Below are 6897 nucleotides of genomic sequence, written 5' to 3'. Positions count from 1 at the left end.
TGATGAGGTTTTAATGAATAAGTATAGTGGCTTTTCGGAGAGGCTTAAGTCGAAGGTTAATGAAGTTGTTGATAAGTTTACTGCTAATGTGGCGAGATATGAAAGGTTCCCCGGTAACAATGATGAAGGGGTAATTGTTATAATAAGGTTTATTCGTATAAACAAATGAAGGTGATTTGCTGGAGCTGTGACAAAACTGTCTATTTTGGAAAGAGATTGAAAAATTATATTTGGTAATAAATATCAAAGGATCTGACACGGATACGTGTTAAACTATAACTTTGGTTTCGAGAGCTTTTCAGATGCATGACAGTGGGTAATATGTGGTTGGATCATCATCTCGCATGTCTTTAGGAATTTCGAAGTGTTTGAACACATATTGTAATTGTTAATATGCATATGATGTTCTAAGATTTTGAATGATACAAATATTTTTGTGAGTTCCATGAATAGAAATGAGGTTCTAGGACAGTTTTGAAGTCAAAGTATAGTTTTGAAAGATGTAGGAATCTAAGAGTGATGCTTTCGGTTATATCTTGAATCGAATTCTGAGATTTCAAAATCAGAATATGTAATTAGATTTTGAATGAGTATGGTTGTTTTGATTTCTATAAAAGAATGTATATTGTTGTGAAAGTAGGGAGTATAATGGATTATTTGCTGAATCAGATTCGAAGAATGTAACATATTAATTGTGAATTTATATATCTCTCGGGTATTACCTACCCGTTAAAAAAAATTTCACAATTAATATTTTGTACAAAAGAATTTTATTACAGTCTTTATGGAAATATATATGTGTATATTTCTTCAGATGTAATATTGATTTAATGAGTTAATATTAAATTAAACTCATTTGATTTATGGTTAAGGCTAAGATAGATAATTTCTAAACTTTAGAAATTACATAATCGCCGTAGAATGTGTCCCCAATGAAGTTATGAATCAATACTTCATCGTTGTGGTATTCCTTGGTATCTACATGGCGTATGACGTCGATGCTCGTGGGACAGATTGTGAAGTTGAGGTTTGCGATGCGGTTGTTGTTAGTGGTGGTAATGGTACTGTTGATGTTGTTGATGGTGGTACTGGTTATGCTGCTGGTGCTACTGCTGGTGTTTGTAACCTTTGCACCATATTCTCCAAAGCCACTACCCGAGCGCGAAGCTCGTTGAGTTCTTCTATTACACCGGGGTGATTGTTGGTTCGGACGAGCGGATAAATAAGATCTAGAATTTGGTGTAGTATATAATCATGACGAGATACTCTGGAAATGAGAGAGAAAATGGTGTTTCGGACAGGTTCGCCGGTAAGTGCTTCAGGTTCATTGCCAAGAGGGCAATGTGGTGGATGAAAGGGATCGCCTTCTTCTTGTCTCCAATGGTTAAGTAGATTACGAACCCATCCCTAATTCATCCAGAATAGATGATGGCTAATTGGTTGATCCATTCCGGTCACGCTGCTTTCGGAGCTCATGTGGAAATCCATATCGGCATAGCTGTCGGAATCCGAGGAACTCGAACTGGTTGAGGGATCCATCTTGTATGATCAGGGAAAGAATTTTTTTGGTAAGAAATAGATTGTAGAATTTAGATTTGGTATTCTTCAATATATAATTTACATATGTATATATAATACCAAAATCCCATAAATTACGGAGGAATCTTTGAAAGATGTCAGTCAAAGTTCACAGTAACAGATATGCTAAGATAAGAATTCGTCTATACACTATTATGCAATAAATGTAGGAAAACGCGTCTAGACTTAAGAATGATAAGCAGGTAATTTCCTAAGGATGGTAAGTAGATGATTTCCTACTAAAAATGATAAGCAAAACTTTTGACATGCAGACACGGTCGAAGTCCAGACTCACTAATGCATCTTAACAACTATCAGTTAGACACACTAATGCAAGACCTGGTTCGCTAAGACCACCGCTCTGATACCAACTGAAAGGACCCGTTCATATACATTATAAACGATTCACAATAGTTGATTACATCGCGAGGTATTTGACCTCTATATGATACGTTTTACAAACATTGCATTCGTTTTTAAAAGACAAACTTTCTTTACATCAAAAATTGACGGCATGCATACCATTTCATATTACATCCAACTATAATTGACTTAATATTAATCTTGATGAACTCAACGACTCGAATGCAACGTCTTTCAAAGTATGTCTTGAATGACTCCAAGTAATATCCTTAAAATGAGCTAATGCACAGCGGAAGAATTCTTTAATACCTGAGAATAAACATGCTTTAAAGTGTCAACCAAAAGGTTGGTGAGTTCATTAGTTTATCATAATCCATCATTTCCGTAATAGTAATAGACCACAAGATTTCAGTTTCTATAAATATTCGTACACTCGCAAGTGTATAAAAGTATTCTATAAGTTGTAGGCACCCGGTAACAAGCTTTAACGTTCATGTTTTACCCTCTGAAGTACACCAGATCAGGTGTGTTTAAAATAACCTCGAAGTACTAAAGCATCCCATAGTCAGGATGGGGTTTGTCAGACCTAATAGATCTATCTTTAGGATTCGCGCCTACCGTACATAGACAAGTAGTTTAATGTTACCAAGCTAAGGGTATATTTCTGGTTTAAACCCACATAGAATTAGTTTTAGTACTTGTGCCTATTTCGTAAAACATTTATAAATCAGCGCATGTATTCTCAGCCCAAAAATATATATAAAAAGGGAGCAAAAGAAACTCACAATACTGTATTTCATAGCAATTATGTATATGACGACACTGAACAAGTGCAGTGTTTGTCTCGGATTCACGAACCTATATTAAGTATATATATTTATATGTTGGTCAATATCTGTCTAACAATTTAGGTCAAGTCGTAGTGTATCACAATCCTAATGCTCGAGACCGACATGTAAAAGTCAACAAAAGTCAACTTGACCCAAAATGACTTCCAAAATCTATACATGTTTATTATATAACTTATATATAGTAGTTTTATATATTTTAATATATTTATCAGATCTTATTATACTAAATAATACAAGTCATTTATTAATAAATAAAAATTTATATTAAAATTCATATATGATAAAAATATACTTTTATATATCTCAAATAATAAAATTTATAAAATTCACTTAATATCATAAAAATATAGTGGTATGTATTATTAATGTAATTACATTACGTGTGGTAAAAATATCTTTGTACGCATATTTATTTGATAAAATAATATTGATAATAATAATAATGATAAAAATAATAAAATGATAGTTTCAATAAAAATATTAATTTTTAGTAATAACATCAACTGATAACAGTTATAATAATCGTTTTAATAATAATATTAAAATTAATGATAATTCAGTTGACCATATCTTTTAATCCGTTCATCGAAACCACACGATTTCTAAATGAAAAGTTATTAATTTTTTTCTTCAGATTTTCAACGACATGCATATCATATAACTTATCTCAGTAGCATATGTATCAAATTCGTGATTTATCATAAACTATTTAACGACGAAACTAAGCATACAAACATGCATAATCATATATACTCGAGCACTAGTCAGGGATACACTATTAATATATAAAAGATAAGATATGAATGCTCACGTATCAATATTGTGATTCAATATTACAGAAAAGTACGTAGACGCAACGAAAATGATAAACGTTAGGTTGACCTCACGAGCAATACCCTCGATCAATACCCATAACCTTCATAGCTATAACCCATAATTTCCTTAGCTCTATCCCATTTGAAAACTTATTTTGAAATCGTCTGAATATAACTCCGTCGTAGTATTTTATGTACACTAATAATATCTTGAAATAATACTAAGTATATATATATATATATATATATATATATATATATATATATATATATGTATATATATATATATATATGTATATATATGTAATTCGATTGAGAGAGTTTAGAGAAATATATTTTCAAGTTTCTATGAAATAATGAAACCTATTGAATTGTATTTATAATAGATTTTTGAATTATTAAAGTGAATTATTAAAGTATGAATTATTAAAGTGAATTATTAAAGTATGAATTATTAAAGTGAATTATTAAAGTATGAATTATTAAAGTGAATTATTAAAATATGAATTATTAAAGTGAATTATTAAAGTATGAATTATTAAAGTGAATTATTAAAGTATGAATTATTAAAGTGAATTATTAAAGTATGAATTATTAAAGTGAATTATTAAAGTATGAATTATTAAAGTATAAATTATTAAAGTTAAAGTAAAGTAAAAGTAAAGTAAAGGTAAAGTTAAAGTATAGGAAAAGTATAAAACTATGTAAGTATAATACGCGTATAAAAATATATATAATATTAATTTAAATTGTTATATATATATATATATATATATATATATATATATATATATATATATATATATATATATATATATATATATATATATATATATATATATATATATATATATATTTAATAAAATAAAATATAAATATCGTTATCTTTATCATACTGGTTAAGTAATGAGTTGTAAAAAAAATAGATTTCTTAAATCACAGTGGACCTCATAACATAGGCCCGTAATCATATCATAATGTATCTGATAATTCAATCATTTGATATTATCTCTTAATTCTGTCGATAAATATATCGAAACAAATATGTTTATGTAAAGTATCATATATCTAATACTTTGTTAATGTTTTCAGTTAATATTATATATTATATATACATATCTATATACACATAATTGTTCGTGAATCGTCGAACACGGTCAAAGGGTAATTGATTACATGAATGTAGTTCTAAACTTTTTGAGATTCAACATTACAAATTCTGCTTATCGTGTCAGAAACATATAAAGGTTAAGTTTAAATTTGGTCGGAAATTTCCGAGTCGTCACAACTCTATTTAAAATAAGAGAAGTGGTGGATGAACAGATATATCGCATGTTATTTCCCTGGACTTTAAAGGGAGAAGCCAAAGATTGGTTAGAATCATTACCTGAAGGGGCGATTGATACATGGGACGTCTTAGTTGAAAAATTTCTTAAACAATTCTTTCCGGCATCTAAAGCCGTGAGACTTCAAGGAGAAATTGTTACGTTCACACAAAAGCCAAATGAAACTCTATATGAAGCATGGACAAGATTTGGAAAGTTATTAAGAGGATGTCCGCAACATGGTTTAGACACTTGTCAAATAGTACAAATATTCTACCAAGGATGCAACATCACTACAAGGAAAGACATCGATATAGCAGCTGGTGGTTCCATTATGAAGAAAACCGCAACTGATGCTTACAAAATTATTGATAACACTGCTTCCCACTCACATGAGTGGCACCAAGAAAAAGATATCGTTAGATCATCTAAAGCAGCTAGAGCCGATTCTAGCCATGACTTAGATTCCATTTCCGCAAAGATAGATGCTGTCAAGAGACGAATGGAAAAGATGACTAAAGATATTCACTCAATACGAATTAGTTGTGAGCAGTGTGGAGGACCACATTTAACAAAAGATTGTCTCAGTATTGAACTAACAATGGAACAAAGAGAGAATGTTTCATACATGAACCAAAGGCTTGGAAATAATTATCAGAATAATTATCAACCGCTAAGACCATTTTATAATTAAAACCAGAACTATCATCGAAATGTTCCATAAAACAACCAACAAGGTCCTAGTAATCAACAAGTATCCAATAATACTTACAACCAGCAAAGACCTATTTTTCAAAATAAACCACCACAAACCGATGATAAAAAGCCAAATTTAGAAGATATGATGTCGAAGCTAGTTGAATCTCAAACGCAGTTTTTCACATCTCAGAAACAAACTAATGAACAAAATGCTCAAGCATTTAGAAATCAACAAGCTTCTATTCAAAATCTGGAACAAGAAGTAAGCAACCTAGCAAGGTTAATAGGTGAAAGGAAACCGGGAAGTCTACCTAGTGATACAAATGCTAACCCCAGGAATGAAACAGCTAAAGCCATTACCACAAGAAGTGGTATTACACTTAAACCACCTGAAATGCCTGTAATTTTTGATGACTCTATTCCTACTCCACAAGAACCACAATCTGAGCAAGATAAGGAAACAGAACCGGTAGTTGAAAAGGTTAATGAAGATAACATAGTTAAGGCTAAAACTTATGTAAAATCATACCAACCACCACTTCCTTACCCGAGTAAAATGAGAAAAGAGAGACTTGAAGCCGAGCAATCCAAATTTTTGGATATGTTTAAACAGATAAATGTCAATCTTCCTTTCATTGATGTGATTTCAGGAATGCCTAGATATGCTAAATTTTTGAAAGATCTAATCACAAATAGAAAGAAAATAGAAGAACTCTCGGCTGTTACAATGAATGCTAATTGTTCTGCAGTACTGTTGAATAAGATACCAATAAAATTATCTGATCCAGGAAGTTTCACGATTCCATGTTTTCTGGGTAGTCTTAGTTCAATAGAAGCATTGGCAGACTTAGGTGCTACTATACGCTAAACTAGACCTTAGAGAATTGAAACCAACACGAATAAGCATACAACTAGCTGATCGATCATCAAAATATCCTAGAGGGATAATGGAGAACATGCTAGTTAAAGTTGGTACTTTAGTATTTCCAGTAGATTTTGTTATTCTGGACATGGAAGAAGATTCTCGAGTTCCTCTCATATTAGGAAGACCATTCTTAAACACAGCTAAAGCAATAATAGACGTGTTTGGTAAGAAATTGACCCTAAGTATAGAGGACGAGAGTGTTACCTTTTCTGTTGATAGAGCCATGCAACAACCGTAATCTGCAGATGATACATGTTATTATATTCAAACTATAGATTCACATTCGGAATTGTTAGAAGAATTTCCAGAATTACAAGGAACAGGAGAATGTTCTTTAGGAG

At 31.1% G+C, this 6897-nt stretch overlaps 1 non-coding gene across 1 annotated transcript; it reads right to left on the bottom strand.

The window, feature by feature from the left end:
* Positions 1 to 5071: 5071 nt before the first annotated feature.
* On the bottom strand, positions 5072 to 5178 carry LOC139865098 (small nucleolar RNA R71). The gene has a single exon (XR_011764625.1). It is a non-coding gene; the product is annotated as a small nucleolar RNA R71 (small nucleolar RNA).
* Positions 5179 to 6897: the final 1719 nt, after the last annotated feature.

Source organism: Rutidosis leptorrhynchoides, chromosome 8, assembly GCF_046630445.1.
Source record: "Rutidosis leptorrhynchoides isolate AG116_Rl617_1_P2 chromosome 8, CSIRO_AGI_Rlap_v1, whole genome shotgun sequence".
NCBI lineage: Eukaryota > Viridiplantae > Streptophyta > Magnoliopsida > Asterales > Asteraceae > Rutidosis > Rutidosis leptorrhynchoides.
Note: the sequence above shows the minus strand (reverse complement) of the source record. Positions and strands in the feature narration are given on the sequence as shown.